Here is a 27,619-nt window from a genome sequence, read left to right as displayed (position 1 = left end):
ACCAAAATCCAACCACCTTCATAAAAGGCCCCATCTTACATGTTCGACACCAAAGCAAATGCAACTTTTGTTACAAACTTGGACACAAAATGCATTATTGTCCATTCAAGAAAATTAGTCCAAACAAATTAATTTGGGTTCCTAAAGGAACCATGATAAATTCTATGCAACGTGATAAACAATGTAGATCTATTTTTGAAGCACCCAAAAGCAAATGGGTACCTAAAAATCATCCTTTCTTGTAGAAACATATACTATCGCAAGCTAGGAGCAAGAGATGGTACCTTGATAGTGGATGCTCAAGGCATATGACCGGAGATCCATCTCAATTCTTTAAGCTCACTAGCAAAGACGAAGGCTATGTCACCTTCGGAGACAACAACAAGGGTAAAATCATTGGTAAAGGAACCATAGGTAACAAATCCAACTTCTTTATCGAAGATGTTTTGTTAGTTAATGGTTAAAAAACATAACCTCTTGAGCATTAGTCAATTATGTGATAAAGGATATATTGTCAGATTCGAATCTAATGCTTGCATCATTGAAAAACCACACAAGAACACGTCTATGATTGCATTAAAACAAAATAACATATACACTATTGACATCAATGATTTATGTAATGAAATGTGTTTTTCGGTTTTGAATGAAGATGCTTGGCTATGACATAGAAGATTAGGTCATGCTAGCATGAAACTAATCACTCAAATATCATCTAAATAACTTGTAAGAGGAACTCCTCATATCAAGTTCATCAAAGATAATGTATGTTATGCTTGCCAATTAGGTAAACAAATTAAGGGCAGTTTCAAATCTAAGAATCAAATAAGCACCTCTAGGCCCTTACAATTGATCCATATGGACTTGTTCGGACCAATCTCTACATCAAGCCTAGGAGGTAGCAAATACGCCTTCGTCATTGTAGATGACTATAGCAGATACACATGGACTTACTTCTTAAAACAGAAAAATGAATGCTTTAGATATTTTACCAAGTTTTGTAAACTTGTTCAGAATGAGAAGGGTTCTATGATTTCGTCAATTAGAAGTGATCACAGTGGTGAATTTCAAAACCATGATTTCCAAGAATTTTGTGAACTCAATGGATACAACCATAATTTCTCTACTCCTAGAAATCCTCAACAAAATGGAGTAGTAGAAAGAAAAAATCGAAATTTACAAGAAATGGCAAGAACCATGATGAATGACATAGCCTACCCAAATATTTTTGGGCCGAAATCGTAAATACTGCATGCTATATTTTGAATAGAGTTCTAGTAAGACCCTTACTCACCAAAACTCCCTATGAGTTATGGAACAACAAAAAACCCAATGTTTCATATTTTAAAGTCTTTGGGTGTAAGTGTTTTATCTTGAATGTAAAAGATAACTTAGGAAAATTTGATGTTAAATCCGATGAAGGAATCTTTCTTGGTTATTCTTCGGTTTCTAAAGCTTTTCGTATCTTCAACAAAAGAACTTTAATTATTGAAGAATCCATCCATGTTGTCTTTAACAAGATTTTTGAAATCAAGAAAAACGATTTTGATGATGATGTTAATTTTGATTCCTTGAATTTAAATGAAATCCCGTCTCCAACTAGCAACTTGAATGCATCCACTTCCGAAACATCCTTACCCAAGGATTGGAAGTATGTAGATGCTTATCCTAAGGAGCTAATCTTAGGAGACACATCAAAGGGGGTTCAAACACGTTCTTCTCTTAAAAATTTTTGTTCCAACGCCGCTTTTCTCTCCCAAATTAAACCCAAATGTGTTGATGAAGCCATGAAAGATGATTCATGGATTATCGCAATGCAAGATGAATTAAATCAATTTGAGAGAAATGAGGTGTGGAAGCTTGTTTCTAAACCAAATGACCATTTAGTTATTGGTACTAAATGGGTTTTTAGAAAAAAAGCAAGATGAATATGGTATCGTGGTTAGAAACAAAGCTAGATTAGTGGCCAAAGGTTTCAACCAAGAAGAAGGTATCGATTACGAAGAAACCTTCGCTCCTATGGCTCGATTAGAAGACATACGGATGCTCCTTGCCTACGCTAGCAGTAATAATTTTAAGTTGCTTCAAATGGATGTTAAAAGCGCTTTTCTTAATGGCTTTATTTCCGAAGAAGTCTATGTTGAACAACCTCTTGGATTTGAAAATAATAGCCTTCCTAATCATGTGTTTAGATTAACTAAAGCTCTCTAGTGTTTAAAACAAGCTCCAAGGGCTTGGTATGAGAGACTTAGTTCTTTTCTTATTGAAAATAATTTCACAAAAGGCAAGGTTGATACTACATTATTCATCAAGAATTTTGAAAATAATTTTCTCATTGTTCAGATTTATGTTGATGATATTATCTTTGGTTCTACGAATGAATCTCTTTGTAAATCTTTTACTAAAACTATGAGTCTTGAATTCGAAATGAGTTTAATGGGAGAATTAACATTCTTCTTAGGCTTACAAATCAAACAACTAAGCAATGACATCTTTATTAGTCAAACTAAATATGCTATGAATTTGCTGAAAAAGTTTAATATTAATAACTCAAAAGCTATTAACACTCCTATGAGCACCTTCACTAAGTTAGAAATTGATGAAAGTGGAGAAAGCTTCGATCAAAAAACTTATAGGGGTATGATAGGAAGTTTACTTTACCTCACTACAACTAGACCAGATATCATGTTCAGTGTAGGACTTTGTGCTAGATTTCAATCAAACCCTAAGATATCTCATCTCAAAGCAGTTAAAAGAATACTTAGATATCTTAATGGTACCACAAATCTAGGATTATGGTACCCAAAATTAGAGAATCTTGAGTTAATTGCTTATGCTGATGCAGACTTTGCTGGCTGTAGACTAGATAGAAAAAGCACATCAGGAACATGTCAATTTTTAGGACATGCCCTTGTTTCCTGGTCATCTAAGAAACAAAACTCGGTTGCACTATCAACAACCGAAGCTGAATATATTGTAGCAAGTGTATGCTGTGCACAAGTTGTATGGGTGAAAAACACCTTAGAAGATTATAAAATTCATCTTAAAAATATTCCTATTAAATGTAATAACACAAGTGCAATATGCTTAACGAAAAATCCTATACAACACTCAAGAACAAAACATATTGATATTAGACATCACTTTATACGAGATCATGTTACTAATCATGATGTAATCATAGAATTCATTGATACTAAACATCAACTAGCTGATATTTTTACAAAACCACTAAGTGAAGAACAATTTGATTTCATAAGAAGAGAATTAGGAATGTTGATGTGTCTGAGTACATAAACTAGTTAAAATTATCTTTCGGACTTTATTGAATGATCAAATCACTTGATTGTCATTACATGCCTAAATACCATGTTGGAAATTATGTGTTGAATACAAAAATTTCCATAACAATAAGCATGTTTTGTCTTCATGATTGTATTTAAAAATCAATAGCATAGTCTTGTCCGAATGCATGAAAGTGTTAATTTCATTTTCAGATTCGCTTAACAATTGGTATCCTAACAATCGGATTTTCTCATACACTTATGAAAAATATTTTTCTGAAATGGATTTGATGAAATGATTCCTGCTTATGAATTCCATCTTGAAATATGGATGATAGTGTTTTTACTTGCAAAGATTTGCTTCACATACATATCTTGATACCTGAAGCATGATTTAATCTCTCATCGGTTTTAACTTCACTCAAAGTAAACTCACATCGGTTTTAAGCATGATATGTAGATCACTTTGAATACTTCTTCATGCAAAAAGATTATAACAAATAAAAGGGAAGAAGTATTCAAAGTGATCTACATATCATGCTTGTACAATTGATTTCCTATCACTTACTATTGAAAAATAACTTGAACCTAGTAAAGGCATGAACGACTATCACACTTATGCTCAAAATTTGCTTATATTGTTCTCCTGGTATTATAATTACCATGCTTTTTGTTGATGATAAAGGGGGAGAAATATATGAGTATCAATGCCATGCTTGCATCACCAAGAGATACTATGATTTCTATAATTTGCATTCTGCCTTGTTTGTATCAGGTCAAGATATCAAACAAAAAACTTGCATCGTAATTTTACGTATTGATATCTTACCATATGATGAAATGCAATAATTACTAAAACATTTGAAATGTGTGCATCATGTAATGATATCAAAATCTTACTTCGCAGTTTTACATGTTGATATCTTACAATATGATGAATTGCTACTATTACCATCATTCAAACTTATAATGTAAAATTTGAAAATGAATGTCAAGCCTTGACATCATCTTTAGTCAGATACATCATGATGGGAATCATGATGGGAGTATTGATAAGTTTAAATGATTTTAACTTATCAATATGTCTCTTGAATTCAAAAGTTTTGAATTCAAAAATGACTTATCTCAAGTATGGCATATAGACAGGGGGAGTTAAGGTTAACTCCATTATCAATTGATTGTCATCATAAAAAAGGGGGAGATTGTTGAATCTCGGATTTTGATGATGAAGTCAATTGTCATTTGTTATCTAATCTATATGTTGAGATAAGTGTGCAGGATTAACTACGATAGAAGAAAGACATGCAGTAGGAGTTACGCCGGAGTCAAGACAATGATCACATTGGGAGTTCGAGAGTTCGACGGAAGTTCGGACAGTCGTCAAAGGTTCTGCGAGAACAAATCCGAGAAGTCCATGAGCTTGCCATCAAAGCTCGTCAGAACTCGCCAAGTGGATTGTCGCAAGTCCAGGAGTTTGTCGGAAGTCCGCAGGAGCATCACCGAGGGTTCATCAGATGATCGACGGAAGTTCGCCGGAAGAAGCGATTGACGCACCCGAGCAAGTTGCAGTAAATTACTTAGGGAATATCGTAGTTAGCACAATGATGAAGTTGAAAATGGGAGGTGATCCCATTAACTTAATCTTGGGGCAATTGGGCCCTTGAAAAACCCAAATTGGGCCGAAAGGATCAACCCATTTGGACCCTGATTTCTGCCAAGCGGTTGAACCGCCCAAGCCAGGAGGTGGCACCACCTGGACTAAGTCTCTGAGCGAGACTAGGCAGTGCAACCGCCCCAGCCAAGAGGTGGCACCGCTTGGGCTCAGTCTCCGAGCAAAACTAGGCGGTGCAACCTCTCTTGACAAGAGATGGCACCGCCTGAGCTCGGTCTTCGAGCTTTGGCAGGAGGTGCAACTGCCTTAGTCAAGAGGTGGCACCTCCTGTGCTCGGTCTTCGAGCTCTGGCAAGAGGTGCAACCACCCCTGACAGAGGTGGCACCGCCCAGAGGCTCAGTCTTCGAGCTCTGCCAGGCGGTGCAACCGCTCCAGTCAGGAGGTGCAACCGCCAGATCCCGGAATTCCGGGAATTGATAGTTTTGAGCTCCAAATTTGAATTGGGTTGGAGCCTATAAATACCCCACCCATTCAGCACTGAATGAGCACTGAACATACACCGAAATCTTAATCTTGTTCTGTGATTTTTAGAGCTCAAAATTGTTGTAAAGGCCAAAAGTTCTTCTCCCTCTTTTCTTCCAAGTTCTGAGCTTTAAAGAGATGAGAGAAAATTCTGTAAGGGTTGTCTCCTAAGCCCGTCAAAAGGAGTGAAACTGTAAAAGGGTGGTTGGCCTTCGCCTATTGAAGGAAGGCCTCTAGTTGACGTCGGTGACCTCGTCAGTGGAGGAAGCCAAAAGTGGAGTAGGTCAAGATTGACCGAACCACTCTAAATCTCGGTTTGCATTTACTTTGAGCATCTTATCTTTACTGCAAACCTTCTCAATAGCTAACTGCCTTCTGTGTTTTTATGAACGTGTTTCAAAGTTCAGTGCTTTCTGAATCGGCGTTTAGACGCAAATCAGTTTTCTCGTACGAACATCATATTTCAGTTTGCGCTTACGTTAAGATTTCCATCATAACTGCAAACTGCCTTTATATCTTTGCTTTAACTACATCTCGCTTCATCTCAAGTTAAAGTGGTTTACGAATCGGCTTTCACACCGAAATCGCTTTTATCGTACGAACGTCGTATTTCAGTTTGCGCTTATATTCTGATTTTCATCATAACTACAAACTGCCTTTATAGATTGACTTTAATGTCATCTCGCTTGATCTTAAGTTAAAGTAATATTAGAATCGGCTTTCACACCGAAATCATTTTTATCATTCGAACGTTTTTTATCGTTGAAAGATTTCCGCTGCACTAATTCACCCCCCCCCTCTCTTAGTGCTCTTGATCCTAACATGAATTAGTGTAGCGAAAAACTTATATGATTTCAAAAAATATTTCGTACGTTCGAAGGAAATCGATTGGAAAAGATAATTACTTTAAAATGTAAGAGAAGAAGTACTTTGCTATAAAATAATTTGCAGTTAAAGAAGATTGCTCAAAACGAAATACAAGCCAGATTTAGAGTGGTTCGGCCAATCGTGACCTACATTCACTTTCGACTTCCTCCTCCGACAAGGTCACCGGCGTCCACTAGAAGCCTTCCTTCAATAAGCGAAGGCCAACCATCTTTTATAGCTTTTCTCCTTTTACCGTGTTTAGGAGACAACCCTTACAAGTTTCACTCCTCTCTTGATTGATCTCAACATTTAGAAGGGGAGGAGAACTCTAGCACTATTACAACTCTTTAACACTTTAAAGACTCAAGAATATATCAAGATTTCGGTGCCCTTTCATGCAGAAAAGGGTGAGGTATTTATAGACCCATTGACTTTCAAAAATGGAGCAAAGAGGTGTCTCATCCTATATTTTCGGGGTCCTGGTGATACCACCGCCATTACTGGGCGATACTACCGCCTGACATCTGACAATGGGTGGTACTACCACTCAGTTTGGGCGGTAACACCGCTTGACAGAACTCGGAGACCGAGCTCTGGCGGTACCATCACCTGACAAGGGCGGTACCACCGCTGACAGCAATAACTGTCGGCGGTACTACTGCCTGACAGGGGCGGTACCACAACCTAGAATTCTTGGGAGACCGAGTCTCCCAAGCGGTGACACCGTCGGCCGAGAATTTTGGATCCTGGTTGGGCCTTGGATCAGGCCCAAACCAGCCCAACTTAGGGCCCAATTGGCCCCTAATTAAGTTAGTGGGATTACCTCCCAATCCTAACTTAATTTACACTTTAACTATGATAATTAAGACATGATTACTGTAAGTCATGTTCCGGTACGTCAATCGCACTTCCGGCAAGCTTTCGACGTACTATCACGGACAAACTTCTAAACAAGATGTTGATGTAATGCTTATGTATGCCCGTGTCTTTTGGTATGTTCATGCTTTATACAACATGTAGAGGGATGGCCGAAGGCTTAATAGTCCCATTTTAGTTAGGTTGGTGGCCGCTTTAGGGTTGTAAATAAAGGTTGTGTCATGTGGACACGTGTGAGAGAGTTTTGGTCTGTAATGGATCATTTTGACCCTTTGTTGTGCAACTGTTTAGAGCTTGTAAAGTATGTTTGTAATTTGTATTGTCTATGAAGTGTTTCCTGGAATGTTTGCTTGTGGATCCCGAGTAAGGTGTTCTCTCTAACTCATTTTCTCTTTTGTGGGTCCTAAGGGGCCATGGGAGGCTTTGGGGAGGCTGACCTTTCCGGACGGACACGCAAGGGTGCCACACGACTTAGGCAAATCCAGCTAAGTCTGTGACATATGGTATCAGAGTGGGACAAGCACTCATATAAACACTTAGCATGCAAACGTGGGGGACCTAGCAGGGCTGCGTTGAGGGCAGTCAGCACACGCGCGACCGTTTGGGGGAAAACGGGCATGGAGATGTAGGGAAAAAGAGTCGCTCGGAGGAGCGGGCATCTGAGATTGGCATTCAGAGGAATGGCCAACCCTTCGTGCAAGAGGCACCACGAGAACAAACAAGCTTGGAAGAATGCGGAGCGCACAAAGGTTGGGATGGCTAAGTTTAAGTCACGACTCAACGTTAACAACTATACTTAATGGTGCTCAAGGCAAGCGAGGCGCTTGGTAAAGGATGAGACCATCCAAGGTGGAATGATGTTAGGACTCTAGCTTGAAGAGTCCTAATTGAGAGGGACATTCATGTAAAACCTACCTAAGCCAACCCCTATTAAAGAGATGAAGAGGTCGGCTAGGGTTAGGAGGTTGTTTCTTAGAGAAGAATTAGGAGTTGTAAAGGAATAGGAGTCTTGAGTAGGAGTCCTATTAGGAGTTGGTTAGAAGTAGGAGTCTTGAGTAGGAGTCCTATTAGGAGTTAGGGTTTAGAAGCCCTATAAATAGTCATGTATTCCTTCTCTTTTCATAAGCAATAGATGAATCTTTTCTGCAGCCTTTGAGCAGCAACTTGGAGGGAGGAACCCCTATAGAGTTCCAAGGAGGCCGATCCCCTAAAGAGATCAACCCTAAGTTTAGAATCTGCAAGGGTTCTAACACCTAGTATCAGAGCAGTGTTCTTTGTATCTCGCTGCCCTTCCACAGCCATCCATCAATCCTCCACAACCGCCCAAAGCAATTCCCACAATTGCTTAAGAGATCGTTGCCAAATTCCGCCGTCATCTCCACCACCACGGATCATCCTTTGATCTCCCCGTGAATTGCAACAGGTTCTGGTTTTCTACCTTACTGCTACTGCAATTTAGTTGTCCTTATTTGAAAATCTCAAAAAAATTATTCCTATATTGCTGCATAAAATTTTCGTCATAAAGTTTTCATCTCTACGACGAAAGATACATTGCAGAATTCCAACCGTATAGCACCGTCTGTTTGATCTTGATACTACGTTGTTTCTATCCAAATCTTTACGAATTTTTTATAATAGCTTTGACACTTCCTAATAGTGGATTTCATTTTGATTTCATCAAAAAATTCTCAATATAAACTACTGATCTTTTACGTCCAATCTGCTATACTTAAAAATCTGTGCTGCAGAAAATTTCAGCCGCATATTGTTGCCTTAACCCATCTATTTGCAATCTTTTTTGAATGAAATTTCTTATACACTTCATAGATCATCTTGGCTTCCATCTAAGATTGATCTATTAAGAAATTAATCTCTAAAAACAATTTTGTGTTGCTACAAATTTTCGTTGTAACCTGCTGACATTTTTCGACGAGAATTCTGCAATCGCAACTTGCACCAATTTCCTTGCTATTATACTGCCGAAATTTTCTTGATTAAATTAGATATCCTTGCTGTCATATAAATTGTGATTTTGCTATCAATTCCCTCATCAATTCTCTCAAGTCTTTGGTGGAAATTACATCGAGAAACCGTTGTTTCTTTGATGACAATTCTACTCTTACAAGACAGCACATACTTGCTGCAACTTCCACTAATTTCTATCAAACCTTTGCTACCATCTACCATAGATCCAAAACTTTCACCTACAACCCTAAAACTCCACCAAACCACACCCTCAAACTGCACCCAAAATAGCCACAAAACAATCCTAAACCGTAGCCTACATCCATCAATCCACCAACTCTTTCGACCATCACCTCTCTCAACCAATACATGCCTTTAACCCGACAACAAAAGAGAGATATTAACATCACAGATTTGGCAGCATATAGTATGGCATCTGAGGAGGTAATCAATGTTAAATTCGAAGCCTTCGAGGCGTGAATGGAGGATAAGATTCGGACGCTCTTTATCGAACTCAAATTGGGCCGACCACTAAGCCCGAAGAAATCACATCAAGGAGAGAGCTTTGCCTAATCAAACCAAGCCCGAAGCTCTATGACCGACCCCAACTATCCATGCATGAGAGTGGACTTCCCTAGATGGGAAGAAGGAGACCCGATTGGTTGGATCTCGCGCGCGGAGCGATATTTTCAGTACCACAAAACCGCGGATGCATCTATTGTGAAAATTGTAGCTATACATCTTGAAGGGGATGCTATACAGTGGTTTGACTGGTTTGAACATACTTATGGAGTCCTTTCATGGCAACAATTCAAAGAAGGACTGCTGATTCGCTTCAGACCAACCGATTACGAGAATATTGACGGACAACTAGCAAAGATCCGACAAACTTTCACCATTCAGGAGTACCAAACCAGGTTTGAAAGGTTATCTAATCAAACTCATGATTGGTCTCAAAAATATCTATTAAGGACCTTTAATGAGCGCTTGAAGCCGGAGATCCGATGAGAAGTTAAAGCGCGACAACCGTATACGCTTATGGCAGCCATCTCTTTCGCACGACATCAAGAGGAGTAATTGAACCATGAAGCTCGGAGGACTAGGGTCGCTCCTCAACCAGTAATATTGAAGCCCTCAGCCCCCCCTACTATCGACCAAGTCCCTACACCAAAGAGGTGTTGGGAAATCTCGGGGGCGATATCATATACGTAGTGGAAGAACAAGAAAACAAAATCCCCGATTCCCAAAGAGATGTTCGTCGTCGTGCGAAGGTTGGTGCGCAAAATCCGCGAAACTTAAAACTGCGTATAGAGTAAGTTGTGTTACCTAGGGAGATCGTATATCCCTATTTCCTTGCAGATCCTTAGGAGAGGGTGAAGGAGGTCAAGCGTCCTCCTCTCTAGTGGTGATCCACACAGCAGGGTTGCGACGACGCTCCTCAAAACTCCAGGCCTGCTCTGAGGTGGAGAGGGAGAGGAGAATAGGAAAGGCAAGCAAAGGCTCTTGCCTATGAGGCTCTGAATCCCTCTTATTTATAGAGGCCCCCTATCAAACCCTAATGAGTCCTCCCCTAGTGGGTATTGGATCTGCATCCAATAAGACAAGGGCTCCGTCGGATATCTCATATCTAAACCTCTACTCATCGAAATGCCTACCATATGCGTGTGACCCTCTAGGCCCAATATCGAGCTAGCCGTGAGTCATACCTGTTAGAACTCCTTCTAACTCAGTGAATTATTATCTTTGTAATAATTCACTCGACTCATCGACTACGGACGTACTAGGCCACTATGTCGTAGTCCCTAGACGATACAGGGGAATCCAATCCATTGGACCTGTCTGTCCTCAGTTACCGTGTACTCATAGTCCCTCATCCCTCTAATATCCCAGAGACGGTATATTTAGCATGGTACTATCAGACCCATACGGTTTCTACTCGAGTCTCGCTCTAATCGGATTCTCCCGGAGAACTCTTTCTTTCTCAACCCAAATGACCCTGGCCAGGGATTTGTCTGAGCAAGAACACATGGGATATTCCTCTCATGACGCCGAGAGTGGATGATCCTCTATCGACACTCAATAGCCCTCGTAAGGTCGACTACTACTCCCAATGACTAGCTGTACTAGATCTGGGACAGCCAAACCTATAAGTCTGGTATCAAAGAGTGGAGCACTCATACAAGACATCCTTGGTGTCTCAATTCTAAGGACCAAATACACCACTAGGACTACGGAATCGTTGTTTGACAATAAGGCATCATCAACCATCCAGCATTCCGTAAGCTGATCAATCAGTGAACTCATTCTCCAATGAGCACCTATACTGTATCCCTAGTGTCCCTACACAAGCAACTATGAGACCAGCTGCATCCATCATATGGACGGGTATACAGCACACCAGTCTGTCCGATTATCACGATGTCCCTCTCGAGTAACCTATGACCGGGATTATTTAGGATATGTGTTTAAAGGTGAATCAATCTCATTATCGTGATCTCATCACGATCCGATTCCCATTGCACAAATCGAAGGACATCATAATATATATATATATATATGTATTTATGCAATAGTTATAAAGTGATATACGCCAAAATATAATAAGCAAAAAGATTTTGTATCAAGTCACACGTGTCATCACTCACGTGATTGGCTTGCTGGGCACCTATGACTAGCAAGAGGTTAACAAGAGAAGAGCTTCGGGAGCGATATACGAAGGGCTTATGTTGGCATTGTGACGAGCCGTGGAGCCATGAGCATCGCTGTAGTAAAGGGGGACTTCTTATGATTGAACTGATAGAAGAAGAGGTCATTGAACATTCAGAAGAGAGCCTTGAACATGAAGAAAAAGATGCAGAAGAAGAGCCACAACCGACCGAAGTTACGGTACATACACTAGCTGGCTATTCAAACCCGCAAACGATGAAAGTTGGAGGCCTTCTCAAACAACAACCGATCACTATTCTCATCGACACGGGCAGCACTAATAACTTCCTAAATAGTAAGGTTGCTATCAATATGAACTTACCTATTGAGAATTGCAGTAGGTTTGTCGTTAAGGTCGCCAACGGACGGATTTTAAAGTGTGATCATAGGTGCCCACAGGTGAAACTATTGCTGTAAGACCAAGAGATAATTACATATTTCTTCCTCCTCCCTCTTGATGATCATGAGGCCATACTCAGAATTAAATGATTGATGACATTAGGTGATATTTCTTGAAATTTTATGCAACTATTTATAAAATTTTACAGTAAGGAGAAACAAGTGATATTGCATGGGAAACGTAAGGGTGACGTAACGATGATTTACAGACAACAAATGGAGAAGGTTTTGCATAAAGCATGCAGGGGCTTTTTGGTACAACTTGAGCAGCAAATTAAAGGAGAGCCAATAGAATTTGAAGATCCAAACCTATTTCCTTTGCTTGCTGAATTTTCAGATATATTTGACGAGCCGCACAACCTACCTCTTACTCGTCGGTATGATCATTGTATAATGATTTTTCCAGTTAAATCTCCAGCAAATACTCAGCCATATCGGTATCCACATCTCCAGAAGGATGAAATAGAAAGGATTTTAAAAGAGATGCTTGAAATAGGAGTTATTCGGCCAAGTTGCAACCTCTACTTTTCACCGGTGCTACTTGTACGCAAGAAGGACGGAACATGGTGAATATGCGTTGATTAACGAGCTCTCAATGGTATAACCATCAAGGATAAATACCCTATTCCAATAGTAGATGAATTGCTAGATGAAAGGGAGCACAAATCTTCACAAAGCTGGACCTTCGATCCGGGTATTATCAAATACGAGTGTATGAAGAAGTCATACCGAAAACCGCCTTTCGAACACACAACGGCCACTACGAATTTTTACTTTCTTCAATAAAAGGTGAAATATCTTGGGCATATCATATCAGAGGAAGGTGTGATGGTGGACCCCTTCAAAATTGAAGCAATGCAAAATTGGCCTACCCCGAGGAACATAAAATTGCTATATGGCTTTTTGGGTTTAACAGGCTACTACCATAAGTTCGTGAAAAACTATGGAAAGATCAGTGCACCACTTACTTCCTTACTGGAAAAAGATGTCTTCCAATGGTCGGACAGAGCCTCCACTACCTTCGACAAACTTAAGGCAGCCATAACGACGACGCCGGTGCTAGCGCTACCAGATTTCAACCGACCCTTCATCATTAAGGCCGATGCATCTGGAGACAGAATGAGAGACGTTCTCATGCAAGATGGTCGACCACTCACATACATTAGCAAGACATTGTCTCCCCCCTATCAAAACATGTTAACATATGATAAGGAGATGCTCGCCATTGTGCATGTAGTAACGAGGTGGAGATCGTACTTGATCAGGCGATACTTTCAAATCAAGACCGACCATAAAAGCCTAAGATATCTCTTGGAGCAAAAGATATCTTCCCCCGAGCAACAAAAATGGGTAACAAAACTTCTTGGATTTGATTATGAAATAACTTACAAAAGGTGGAAAGAGAATGTTATTGCAGATGTGCTTTCGCAGCTACTTGAGCAAGCTGAAATTTCAGTCATTTTACTTCCAACTAGCGACTTCCTTGAGGATATTAAGATGGAATGGCAGGAAGATTCGGAGACCAGTAAGATCAAAAAAAAATTAGAGGAAGCACCAAGCTCCGTGGCTCATTACAATCGGGACTCAAAAGAATTATGCTATAAGGGACGCATTGTGCTTGTGACAAATTCTACTTGCATCTTCAAGAGTAGATTTTGGACAAAGTTATTCCATATGCAGGGTACTAAATTGAAAAGGAGTACGACATATCACCCACAAACCAATAGCCAGACGGAAGTTTTAAATAGGTGCTTGGAGACAACCTAAAGCCACCCAACAAATATGACTACCCAAAGAGAACTCCAGACCCAGCCAAGTGCCATTATTGATCGACGGATCGTGACTCGATGACGATGACCCACTAATGAAGTGCTAATAAAGTGGGTGAACCTACCAATAAAAGATGCCACTTGGGAGAACTATGACGACTTGAAGATCAAATTCCCAAAATTCATGAATCATCAGCCTCGAGGACAAGGCTGATTTGAAGAGGACGGGTCTATTAGGACTCTAGCTTGGAGAGTCCTAATTGAGAGGGACATTCATGTAAAACCTACCTAAGCCAACCCTTATTAAAGAGATGAAGAGGTCGGCTAGGGTTAGGAGGTTGTTTCTTAGAGAAGAATTAGGAGTTGTAAAGGAATATGAGTCTTGAGTAGGAGTCCTATTAGGAGTTGGTTAGAAGTAGGAGTCTTGAGTAGGAGTCATATTAGGAGTTAGGGTTTAGAAGCCCTATATATAGTCATGTATTCCTTCTCTTTTCATAAGCAATAGATGAATCTTTTCTGCAGCCTTTGAGCAGCAACTTGGAGGGAGGAACCCCTATAGAGTTCCAAGGAGGTCGATCCCCTAAAGAGATCAACCCCAAGTTTAGAATCTGCAAGGGTTCTAACAAATGAGTTGCTCAGCGATCGAAAGAGTTGTGCAAAGCTTATAGAGGTGAGGGGAATTGCTAACTCAAAGAATTCGGTACTCATGCATGGGCTTGTATGCGGACAATGGAATGTTCGCGGCCATCCCAAGGCGACCGAAACTCGACGCCATGGAGCATTGAAACTTTCTCTTCGGCATGTGAAGGATACATCCATAGGAGGTTGAAGTGTACAACGAGTTCAGCATGTTGCTAGGCCTTGAGTGGTGCAGCGGGGGCTGTATTGATGTGGAGTCACAATCTAGCAAGTGCGTTTGCAGGAGGCAGAATAATGCACAGTTTGTTCAGCAAATCGGAGTAGTCCAAGGGGATGGTGGTCTCCGAAACGAAGAGAGATGTTGCTCCAACGGGACAGTTATACAAGAGGGATAAGTCCCGGCTCTCTAAAGGGAGAATCATGTGGGACAGACCTCATATGTTGAGGAGGAATACCTCAACAAACAACAACTCCACGAAGCTCAATGGACTGAGTAAGCAACGAGGAGTCATCACATGATCTCACTCGAGAGAATGCGTTAGAAGATGCATTGCGAGATCAAGTGGGGAAGCGACCCAAAGCAACACAAATGAAGGCACACTTGGAGTCGATATAGAGATCAGACTTAAAGGAGGGCTGACCCGTGGAATGGTGGGCGAAGTACAACTTGGGTGTAACTTGGCGAAGTACCCAAGCCGCATGAAGGGAGCCAGCATAAAAGATGGAACATGGAGTAGAGGCATAGTACTTTCCTTGGACAGAGGTCAAGGACATGAACTCTTGTAGAGGCAAGAGCAGGACCATGTTGTTCCATGGGTCCTTCATTCTGTCGAAGCAGACTCATCTTGCATGGTGCCCAAAGACGAAGGGAACTTCTGGGCACATACACCTTATCTCTGAAAAGCATTTGATGGAGGAACTAAGGTGACTCAATTTGCGGAGGCGAAGTTGGGTTCAAAAGGCCTTAGCACGGGGCAAGAGGACGCAGAGGCAGGTACTCTTGAAGAATATGCCATAGTGTTACCATTCAAGTTGCCATGAAAGAAGCGGTGCGAAGTGAAGATTGTGCTGGTAGGGGTAGAGGCCTAGGATCTAGACAATGGTGCACTAATTGCAGCAAAGTCGAGGGACTTTAGGAGCTACTAGGCGACAGACTATCCTAGAGCGGTGCTTCATCTAGGTGTGACCCAAGAGTGGGTGGATGAAGGTCGATTGCCAAATGAGCGAACAAAATTGAAGGTGGAAGAGACCCTGCGATGTATTGGCAGAGGCCACACATGGAGGGATCACAATTCGAGTTCATCCCACAAGGATCAGAATGCAATAGAAATGTCACCAGGAGGCGACATAGTGCAGCGGATCGTGGTGGAACAGTTCGTGGCAATACGATACACACGACATAGTCCCGTGAGAGACTAGATCATACGGAGGTATGATTAGAAGCTACTGGAAGCTCCACTTTGGTGAATAACACGACGACAAGAAGGGCTATGGATTCAATGAGTGAAGGCCATGGTACCGCAGAGGCGGGTCTTCCGTGCGTGCATCAAATTTTGCATCGGATGAAAGCCTTGGTCATTAGCATATGGGGGCAGTATTCCACCAAGGGAAAAGTTTGAATGCAAGTACCAGTGAGTCCCAGGGGAGGGACTTGATCATGCAAAGGTATGATCAAAGTAGTTGGAGAGTTAGACTACTCCAGAGCCCATATTCGCTTAAGGGAGCCCGACAAGTCAGAGGACAAGGTCGAGTAAGCGAACATTGCTACCGAGGAAGCTAAGGAGAACATAATCGGTGCAAACTCTACAACGTGATGGCAGAGGCCATGCATGGGAGTTGCAATCTGTCCTTCCATTGATCAAAGGGAGCTGCTTGGAGAACACAGAGGTATTGAAGCAAAGGGTCGAAAGGGGCGAGGAAACGACGATGAGTCCAGTGGGACTTAGCTACCCAAAATCAAGCATTAGTTAGAATGGAGGTGGACTCGGAGGAGTGCCACAGAGATATATCTACTGATCATGAAGAAAAGGGATATAGATACGAGGCGACGGATAGTAGGGCCATGGGCATGGCAGCGCCATGGTACCGCAGAGGCGGGACTTCCGTGAAAGTCATTGATCCCTTGCTCTCATGGAGGGAGAGCACTTGGTTGTGAAAGGGGCCGAGGAGGTTGAGCATGCAGAGGCAAACTCCAAGTACCGAGACAAGGCTGAAGGGCAGAGGCCAAGGAACTTCGTAAGACCGGTATCAACGAGCTTCTCATCAAGATAGCCGAAAGTGAAGGAATTCGCGTCAGGCAAGAGTGCATGACTAAGGAACGAAGTAGATAGTATGTGGTGCTATACCTTTGCTACTTAGTGGAGTAGGCGGTAGGGTTGATGGAGAAGACGGTACAATCCCAGAGGCAACCAAACCTATGAGAGAATTAGTCCAAGTTGGGGTGAAAACTTCCTGCATTCCATAAGTTCGATGGCATTGAGAAGGTGAATCACAGTAACTAACTCAACGCAAGGAGTGCAAACACTTCAAGTGCTTCAGAAGTGTGAGCAAAGAGCAGGCGAAGGCCAGTAACTAGCTCGATGTATGGAGTATAACCTCGAGGAGACAGGCGAAGTCAGGTAACCTTTGCCTTCTCAACTCTTAAGAGAATGGGCGAAACCGAGTACCCCAAATCTCTTATCTATCCAGCAGAGGAGCTCTGCACATGTTCAAAGAACCTTCGAAGATAATGGAAGACAATAGTTGTCAAATCCTCACCAACGATGATCAATGCTATTGAGAGTAGATTGTCTGCTTCATTTCCCAACAAACTGCCAATCGAAAGTGGAAGTGATGTGAACCTACTTGGAAGTGACAACTAAGTGAAAGAAGAGTCAATGGGCAAATTTTGTGGAGGAAGGACCCAAAAAAATTTCAGAAGTTTGCGAGACGATGCTCGTTAAAGCTCCAACAAGCATCCACCCAGTTCAAACAGCATAAGCATTTGAGAGACTAGCGCATAGTAAGGATTGCCTTTTCCTTTATCTGGAGGATCCGCAGGAACCAACAGGGATCAATACAACTCAACCAACCCCACACTAGAGTCAGAGTCATTGGCGAGTTGAAGCAACATGACAGACTAAAGGTTCGACTACTCAAAAATAGCAGCGAAGAGTAGTTGGGAGCCAAGAGGTGCATTGCAGCTAGAGCAGAAGATTGAAGACTCAGCAAATGCGAGGAGTTGCAGTATCGACAAAGGCTTCAACGAGGACGTCAAAGGAATAAGTGGGGGAGAATGTCACAGATAAACTTCTAAATAGGATGTTTGATGTAATGCTTATGTATGTCCGTGTCTTTTGGTATGTTCATGCTTTGTACAGCATGTAGAGGGATGGTCGAAGGCTTAATAGTCCCATTTTAGTTAGGTTGGTGGCCGCTTTAGGCTTGTAAATAAAGGTTGTTTCATGTGGACACGTTTGAGAGATATTCGATCTGTAATGGATCATTTTGACCCTTTGTTGTACAACTGTTCAGAGCTTGTAAAGTCTGTTTGTAATTTACATTGTCTATGAAGTGTTTCCTAGAATGTTTGCTTATGGATCCCGAGTGAGGTGTTCTCTCTAACCCGATTTCTCTTTTATGGGTCCTAAGGGGCCATGGGAGGCTTCGGGGAGGCTGACCTTTCCGGACGGATACGCAAGGGTGCCGCACGACTAAGGCAAATCCAGCTAAGTCCGTGATAGTACTTCCGGCGAATATCCGATGAACTCTCGGTAATGCTCCAGCGGACTCCCAGCAAGGTCTTGGACTTTGCGACAATCTTCTTAGTGTTGAATCTCGTATTTTGATTATGAAACTACTTGATATATGTTTATGATTTAATCTGCGTTTTGAGTGATGCAGGATGCTTCGATCAGGATGAGACAATTAAAGCAGGAAAATCATGTTCTGCCAAAGGAACATGTCAGAAGATTGGACGTCGGGCCGGTGGATCGGTCAACGTATCGACAGAAGGCTTTGGGCCGTGGAATCGGGCATCGGGCCAAGAAGAGCGGGTATTGTGCCAAGGATATCGGAGTTGCGGAGTCAACTGGCCGATTGGGCAATAGGTTGCAGGAGAGGACGATGAGCCGAAGAATCGGACGAAGCGTCGAGGGACCAATGACATGTCGGACAACTTGGTTAATTGCTTAGGATTAATTGTCTCGATCGAAGTTTTGTTTTAAGTGTGTAGGATTAACTACGATGAAAGTTAGACAAGCAGCAGGAGTTGCGCTGGAGTCAAGTTCATGATCACGTTGGGAGTTCGAGAGTTCGACGGAAGTTCGGACGGTCGTCGGAGGTTCTGCGAGAACAGATCCGAGAAGTCCAGAAGCTTGCCAAGCGAAGCTCGTCGGAACTTGCCAAGTGGATCGTCGCAAAGTCCAGGAGTTTGCCGGAAGTCCGCAGAAGAATCACCGAGGGTTCATCGGATGATCGACGGAAGTTCACCGGAAACTCGTCGGAAGAAGCGATTGACTCATCGGAGCAAAGCTGCAGAAATTGTCTTAGATTTAATCGTAGTTAGCACGTTGATTAAGTTGGAAAATGGGGGGTGATCCCATTAGCTTAATCTTGGGGCAATTGGGCCCCTGAAAAGATAGAAATTGGGTCGAATGGAGCTAACCATTCGGACCCTGATTGCACCAGGAGGTGCAACCGCCTAGGCCAAGAGGTGGCACCGCCTGGGCTAAGTCTCCCAGCGAGACTGGGCGGTGCAACCTCCCCAGCCAGGAGGTGGCACCGCCTGAGCTCAGTCTTCGAGCTAGACTGGGCGGTGCAACCTCCCTGACAGAGAGGTGGCACCGCCTGAGCTCAGTCTTCGAGCTAGACTGGGCGGTGCAACCTCCCTGACAGAGAGGTGGCACCGCTTGAGCTCAGTCTTCGAGCAAGACTGGGCAGTGCAACCTCCCTGACAGAGAGGTGGCACTGCCTGAGCTCGGTCTTCGAGCTCTGCCAGGTGGTGCAACCTCTCCAGTCAAGAGGTGCAACCGCCTGATCCCGAAATTCCGGGATTTGATCGTTTTGAGCTCCAAATTTGAATTGGGTTGGGGCCTATAAATACCCCACCCATTCAGCACTGAAGGGATATAGATCCACACCGAATTCTTGATCGTTTCTGTGATTCTAAGAGCTCAAATTTGTGTAAAGTCCAAAAGTTCTCCTCTTTTCTGTTCTTCAAGTCTTGAGCTGTAAAGAGAGGAGAGAAAGGATCTGTAAGGGTTGTCTCCTGAGCCCGTCAAAAGGAGAGAAACTGTAAAAGGGTAGTTGGCCTTCGCCTATTGAAGGAAGGCCCCTAGTTGACGTCGGTGACCTCGCCAGTGGAGGAAGCCAAAAGTGGAGTAGGTCAAGACTGACCGAACCACTCTAAATCTCTGGTTTGCGTTTATTTTGAGCACTTTATCATTACTGCAAACCGCCTACATAGCTACTGCTCTCTGCGCTTTTACGAATAAGTTTCTAAGTTCTAATCTTTCTGAATCTGGATTCAGACGTCAATAGGTGTTTTCGTACGATCTTTACATTGCAGCTTACATTTACGTCTTGAATCTGTTTATAACTGCGAACTGTCTTCTGCGCTTTTACGAACGAGTTTCCTTGCAGTTTACATTTACATTTTGATTCTATTTATAACTGCAAACTGTCTTCTGTAATTTTACGAACGAGTTTCAACATTTAGACGTAAAACTGCATTTAGACGTAAATCGGCTTTCCTCGCACAATCATCAGATTTCAGTTTACGTTTACGTCTTGATTTCAACTGCATACTGCCTTCTGCGAGTATACAAACGAGTTTCAAAGTTCAGACATAAATCTGCGTTTAAGACGTAAATCTGCGTTTAGACGTAAATCTGCGTTTAGACGTAAATCTGCTTTTTTCAGATTACTTTTTGAGCTATACAATAGCAGCACATTGTCTTTATACTTCTGCTTAAACTGCGCTTAGACGCAAACTGTGTTTAGACGCAAACTGCGCTTAGACGCAATCTGCGCTTAGACGCAAACTGCGCTTAGACGCAAACTGAGTTTAGACGCAATCTGCATTTAGACGCAAACTGTGTTTAGACGCTAATTGTGTTTAAACGTAAACTGCACTTAATCATAAGTAATCTTAGAATCGGCTTTTGCATCAAAATAGTTTTTATCGAACGAACGCAGCTTTCGTTTTTAATTGCTGAAAGATTTCCGCTGCACTAATTCACCCCCCCCTCTTAGTGCTCTCGATCCTAATAATTGGTATCAGAGCGGGGTATTTCTCATTTCGGATTTACACCCGAGAGAAATGGCTCTTCAAGAGGGCTTTTCGGTCTTTCGTCCACCGTTCTTTAACGGATTGGACTACACTTATTGGAAAACTCGAATGAGAGTTTTCTTGATTTCTCTAAATCTAGATTTATGGAATATCGTTGAAAACGGTTTTCAACTTCCCTCTAAACCGATGAACGAATGGTCGGACTTGGAGAAGAAGTATTTTTCTTTAAACGCAAAGGCTATGAATGCCTTATTTTGCGCTTTGGACAAAAATGAGTTCAATCGGGTTTCTTTGTGCGAAATGGCTTTCGATATTTGGCGCACTCTTGAAATCATGCACGAGGGAACTAGTAGAGTCAAAGACTTGAAAGTTAATATTTTACTGCATGATTTCGAGCTTTTTCATATGAAACCAAGCGAAACCGTTGTTGACATGTACACCCGTTTTACGGATGTCGTCAATGGTTTAAAATCACTTGGTAAAAGCTTTTCGGATTTTGAACTCGTTAACAAAGTTTTGTGCTCACTTTCTAAAACTTGGGATTCAAAAGTAATTGCTATTCATGAATCGAAAAACCTAAACAACTTACCACTTGAAGAACTAATTGGTTCATTGATGACATATGAAATGGTGCACAATGCACATGATGAACATGTTGAACACAATCACCTTCCACAGAACAGGAAGGATTTGGAACTCTGGACAAATGAATGCCACTTGAGCGATGACTCAAGTGATGAGGACAATGATGAACAAACCAACCTTCCAAAGAACAGGAAGGATTTGGGACATAGAACATTTGAAGACCACTCGAGCATAAGCTCAAGTGATGGTGAACTTAAACTACAAATGAAACGAAAATTAAAAAGCAAAAAGAATGGAACTACTTGCTTTAAACGCAAGAAGAAGAATAAAAATTGGGATGAATCGAGCTCCTCTGAAGACGAGAAAGTCAACAAAAGCGAGGCGGCAAACTACGCCTTACCAGCCTACGACATTGAGGTAATTAAAATGCCTTTGGTTTATTTTAAAATTACTTGATGCTTTCATGATATATTTTCTTTTTTAGTTTAGAATTAATTTTCTTGAAAATTACATGTTTAAAAATAAAAATACAAAAAATTATGATCATGCTGATAATTTCGAAAATGATAATATTGCATGATAAACAATAAAATGATTTTGATCATGGTTAAGAAGTAATAATGTGTATCATGTTTGATTAACATTGTTGAATGAAATCACGTTTGATTTAAAGTAATGCATAAAGATGTAATATTAATTGGTTATTAACAATTTTATGCATGAGATTTTAAGTTATCCATGATCATGAGCTTGTTTGATCTTCTTGATTTAATTTCAAGATCTATAGCCAAAATCATGTCTGAATATATGAAAGTGTTAATTTCATTTTCGGATTCACTTAACAATTGGTATCCTAACAATCAGATTCTCTCATACACTTATGAAAAATATTTTTCTAAAATGGATTTGATGAAATGATTCCTACTTATAAATTCCATCTTGAAATATGAATGATAGTGTTTTTGCTTGCAAAGATTTGTTTCACATTCATATCTCCTATGATTCATGTGCAGAAAAAGAATTTATAAATAATAATACAAGATTTCTTTGCCTTATGTCTTGAACTTTCATGCTTATCTTAATTTGGCATATAAAGACTAAGGCATGCTTAGATGAAAAAGAATCTCTTAATAAAATGCTTTTCCCATCTGATCGAGATTAATGATTTCATGATATTTTGTTAATCTCGAAATTAATTTTAATGACTTGATTATGAATTTCAAGTTAATGATTTGATTTGAATAAGTTTTATCTAAATCATAATCTTGATCTTACAAAATTGAAGTCACAAATAATATCTTGTGGTATTCATGAATTGATACTCACAATATGAAAGCATTGATATTCATGACTTGAATTGGATTGAAACATTGTATGCTTAAATTAATCATTCTCCTATGTTTCAAAAATTCCTTAAATGCCTTATGTGATGATTGAAAACTAACTTGCTTTATGATGAATCACAAATCATGACTTGATCTATGATGTAAATGCCTTGAAATGATTGAAATATTTAACATTTTTATGCTCTTCCCCCTACTTTCTTCTTGTTTTCAATGATAAAATAGGGAGAAGTTTTGATCATGCATGGTAGGATATAATTTGACAAAATTGATACCATCATGATATGAAACATTTATGATGTGCAATTATGCATGCAATACTTGTGCTTTCTAATTATGATGTGATATAAATCATGATTTAAAATGCTATGAGTGCCAAGTTACACATTTTGAGAAGAAATTGTTACATTGAAACATTAATGTAATTATGAATGGTGATATGATATCATGCATGTAATACTTCAACTTATGATAATGATGCATGCAATGATAAAATATTCATGATGAAAAATTGTCTTGACATTCATAACTTGATTATTCATCCTTTGTCATGATTTTGAAATCGTGTAAAAGGAAAAAAGAACTACAAAACTGTATTCTCTCTTTCTTTTTTACAATGACAAAGGGGGAGATAGCTAGCTTGTACAAGTCAAGAAGATGCAAAAACTTGATTGCTAGCTTGCCTATCTTAAGTAGCAAAGAATGCTAACTTGTTTATTTCAAGAAGAAAAATTGTCTTCTTGAACATCACTATCTTGAATATCTCAAGAAGCAAAACTTGCAATTTGCACATTGCAATAGGAAGCAAGAATCATGAGCTTACACAAGAAAGCTATCTTGCATTTGCTTTCGAAATTTTTGCTAGCTTATATATTGTGAAACTTGTATATCGTAAAAATTGCTAGCTTGTTGGTCTAAAGAGAAGCAAAAAGTTGCTATCTCAAAAGAAGCAAATGTGCTATCTTGCCTATCTCAAGAGGAAAAAATGCTAACTTGCGCATCTAGCAAAGTGAACAAAATTTTCAAGAAGCAAGAGTTGCCTTCTTGAACATCTCTAATTTGCTAGCTTGCATGATGTAGAACTTGCTATCTTGAACATTACAAAAAGTGCTATCTTTAATTATATAAAACTTGCATATCTAAAACTTGATAGCATGAATGTTCTAAGCATGATGTAACACTTGCTAAATCTTCTAGCTCCAAGATTGCATGATGATAAAACTTGATACTATGTTTTTCATGCAATGAGTTGAATCAATATCACAAACGATTGATTGTGATACTTCTCCTTTTTGTTGATGACAAAGGGGGAGAAGTATGTTGATGAAAGTATGTTGATGACATGACATGTGATGCATAAGTTTATGCATATGTTCATGTTGACGTGTTGCAAGTATTCATGATGAATATTGCAATGACTTGAATTCAGTTTGAATTCAAGGTTCTATCAATATGGCATATTGATAGGGGGAGTTTGTTTAAACTCCGGGAGTTAAGTTTAACTCCGTCATCAAGTGGTTGTCATCATCAAAAATGGGGAGATTGTTGAATCTCGTATTTTGATGATGAAACTACTTGATATATGTTTATGATTTAATCTGCGTTTTGAGTGACGCAGGATGCTTCGATCAGGATGAGACAATTAAAGCAGGAAAATCATGTTGTGCCGAAGGAACATGTCAGAAGATTGGACGTCGGGCCGGTGGATCGGTCAACGTATCGACAGAAGGCTTCGGGCCATGGAATCGGGCATCGGGCCAAGAAGAGCGGGTATTGTGCCAAGGATATCGGAGTTGCGGAGTCAACTGGCCGATTGGGCAATAGGCTGCAGGAGAGGACGATGCGCCGAAGAATCGGACGAAGCGTCGAGGGACCAATGACATATTGGACAACTTGGTTAATTGCTTAGGATTAATTGTCTCGATCGAAGTTTTGTTTTAAGTGTGCAGGATTAACTACGATGAAAGTTAGACAAGCAGCAGGAGTTGCGCCGGAGTCAAGTTCATGATCACGTTGGGAGTTTGAGAGTTCGATGGAAGTTCGGACGGTCGTCGGAGGTTCTGCGAGAACAGATCCGAGAAGTCCAGAAGCTTGCCAAGCGAAGCTCGTCGAAACTCGCCAAGTGGATTGTCGCAAAGTCCAGGAGTTTGCCGGAAGTCCGCAGAAGAATCACCGAGGGTTCATAGGATGATCGACGGAAGTTCACCGGAAACTCACCGGAAGAAGCGATTAACGCATCGGAGCAAAGCTGTAGAAATTATCTTAGATTTAATCGTAGTTAGCACGTTGATTAAGTTGGAAAATGGGAGGTGATCCCATTAGCTTAATCTTGGGGCAATTGGGCCCCTGAAAAGATAGAAATTGGGCCGAATGGAGCTAACCATTCGGACCCTGATTGCACCAAGAGGTGCAACCGCCTAGGCTAAGAGGTGGCACCGCCTGGGCTAAGCCTCCCCAGCCAGTAGGTGGCACCGCTTGAGCTCAGTCTTCGAGCTAGACTGGGCGGTGCAACCTCCCTGACAGAGAGGTGGCACCGCCTGAGCTCAGTCTTCGAGCTAGACTGGGCGGTGCAACCTCCCTGACAGAGAGGTGGCACCGCCTGAGCTCAGTCTTCGAGCAAGACTGGGCGGTGCAACCTCCCTGACAGAGAGGTGGCACCGCCTGAGCTCGGTCTTCGAGCTCTGCCAGGCGGTGCAACCTCTCCAGTCAAGAGGTGCAACCGCCTGATCCCGAAATTCCGGGATTTGATCGTTTTGAGCTCCAAATTTGAATTGGGTTGGGGCCTATAAATACCCCACCCATTCAGCACTGAAGGGATATAGATCCACACCGAATTCTTGATCTTTTCAGTGATTCTAAGAGCTCAAATTTGTGTAAAGTCCAAAAGTTCTCCTCTTTTCTGTTCTTCAAGTCTTGAGCTGTAAAGAGAGGAGAGAAAGGATCTGTAAGGGTTGTCTCCTGAGCCCGTCAAAAGGAGAGAAACTGTAAAAGGGTAGTTGGCCTTCGCCTATTGAAGGAAGGCCCCTAGTTGATGTTGGTGACCTCGCCGATGGAGGAAGCCAAAAGTGGAGTAGGTCAAGACTGACCGAACCACTCTAAATCTCTAGTTTGCGTTTATTTTGAGCACTTTATCATTACTGCAAACCTCCTACATAGCTACTGCTCTTTGCGCTTTTACGAACAAGTTTCTAAGTTCTAATCTTTCCGAATCTGGATTCAGACGTCAATAGGTGTTTTCGTACGATCTTTACATTGCAGCTTACATTTACGTCTTGAATCTGTTTATAACTGCGAACTGTCTTCTGCGCTTTTACGAACGAGTTTCCTTGCAGTTTACATTTACATTTTGATTCTATTTATAACTGCAAACTATCTTCTGCAATTTTACGAACGAGTTTCAACATTTAGACGTAAAACTGCATTTAGACGTAAATCGGCTTTCCTCGCACAATCATCAGATTTCAGTTTACGTTTACGTCTTGATTTCAACTGCATACTGCCTTCTGCGAGTATACAAACAAGTTTCAAAGTTCAGACGTAAATCTACGTTTAAGACGTAAATCTGCGTTTAGACGTAAATCTGCGTTTAGACGTAAATCTGCTTTTTGCAGATTACTTTTTGAGATGTACAATAGCAGCACATTGTCTTTATACTTCTGCTTAAACTGCGCTTAGACGCAAACTGTGTTTAGACGCAAACTGCGCTTAGACGCAATCTGCGCTTAGACGCAAACTGCGCTTAGACGCAATCTGAGTTTAGACGCAATCTACATTTAGACGAAAACTACGTTTAGACGCTAACTGTGTTTAAACGTAAACTGCACTTAATCATAAGTAATCTTAGAATCGGCTTTTGCATCAAAATAATTTTTATCGAACGAACGCAGCTTTCGTTTTTAATCGCTGAAAGATTTCCGCTGCACTAATTCACCCCCCCCCTCTTAGTGCTCTCGATCCTAACACTTAGCGAGTTCCGACAAGCTTCTATAGTAAGCTTCTAGACTTCTCGGTTGGTTCTTACAGAACTTCTAACGAACGTCCGGACTTCCGACGAACTCTCGAACTCCCAACGTGATCTCGATCTTGACTCCAGCACAACACCTACTTCAAGTCTTACTACCATCGTAGTTAATCCTGTACACTTTTCTCAACATATAGATTAGATCAAATAAATTACAATTGATTTCATCATCAAAATCCGAGATTCAACAGGATCCATTAAGGTTAAGTTGATAGAGGACCTCTATAAATAGGAGGGTTTTAATAGTTTATAGGCTAAAGCTTTTTGCTTCCTCTCCCTCTCCACCTCAGAGTAGGCTTGGAGTTTTGAGGAGTGTCATCGTAGCCTTATTGTGTGGATCACTGCTAGAGAGGAGGGTGCTTGACCTCCTTCACCCTCTCCTAGAGATCTGTAGGGATTCAGGGATATACAATCTCCCTAGGTAACATAATCTATCTCACACGTGGTTTTCTATTTCACGAATTTTTTCGCACCAATCTTCGCACGATGACGAACATATCTTTGGGAATTGAGGATTTTGTTTTTTGTTCTTCCGATGCACATGTGACGTCACCCCCAAGATTTCCTAACATCTCAACCATCTAATATCCCAGAGACCATATACCGGGCATGGTGCTATCAAGCCCATATAGTTTCTCCTCGAGACTCGCTCTAATCGGATTCTCCTTGAGAACTCTTTCTCTCTATATCCGAATGACCTTAGCCAATGATTTGTCTAAACAAGAACACACAAAATATTCCTCTCATGATACCGAGAGCG

Source organism: Musa acuminata, chromosome BXJ2-10 (assembly GCF_036884655.1).
Source record: "Musa acuminata AAA Group cultivar baxijiao chromosome BXJ2-10, Cavendish_Baxijiao_AAA, whole genome shotgun sequence".
Taxonomy (NCBI): Eukaryota; Viridiplantae; Streptophyta; class Magnoliopsida; order Zingiberales; family Musaceae; genus Musa; species Musa acuminata.
This window is presented reverse-complemented; position numbering follows the sequence as displayed.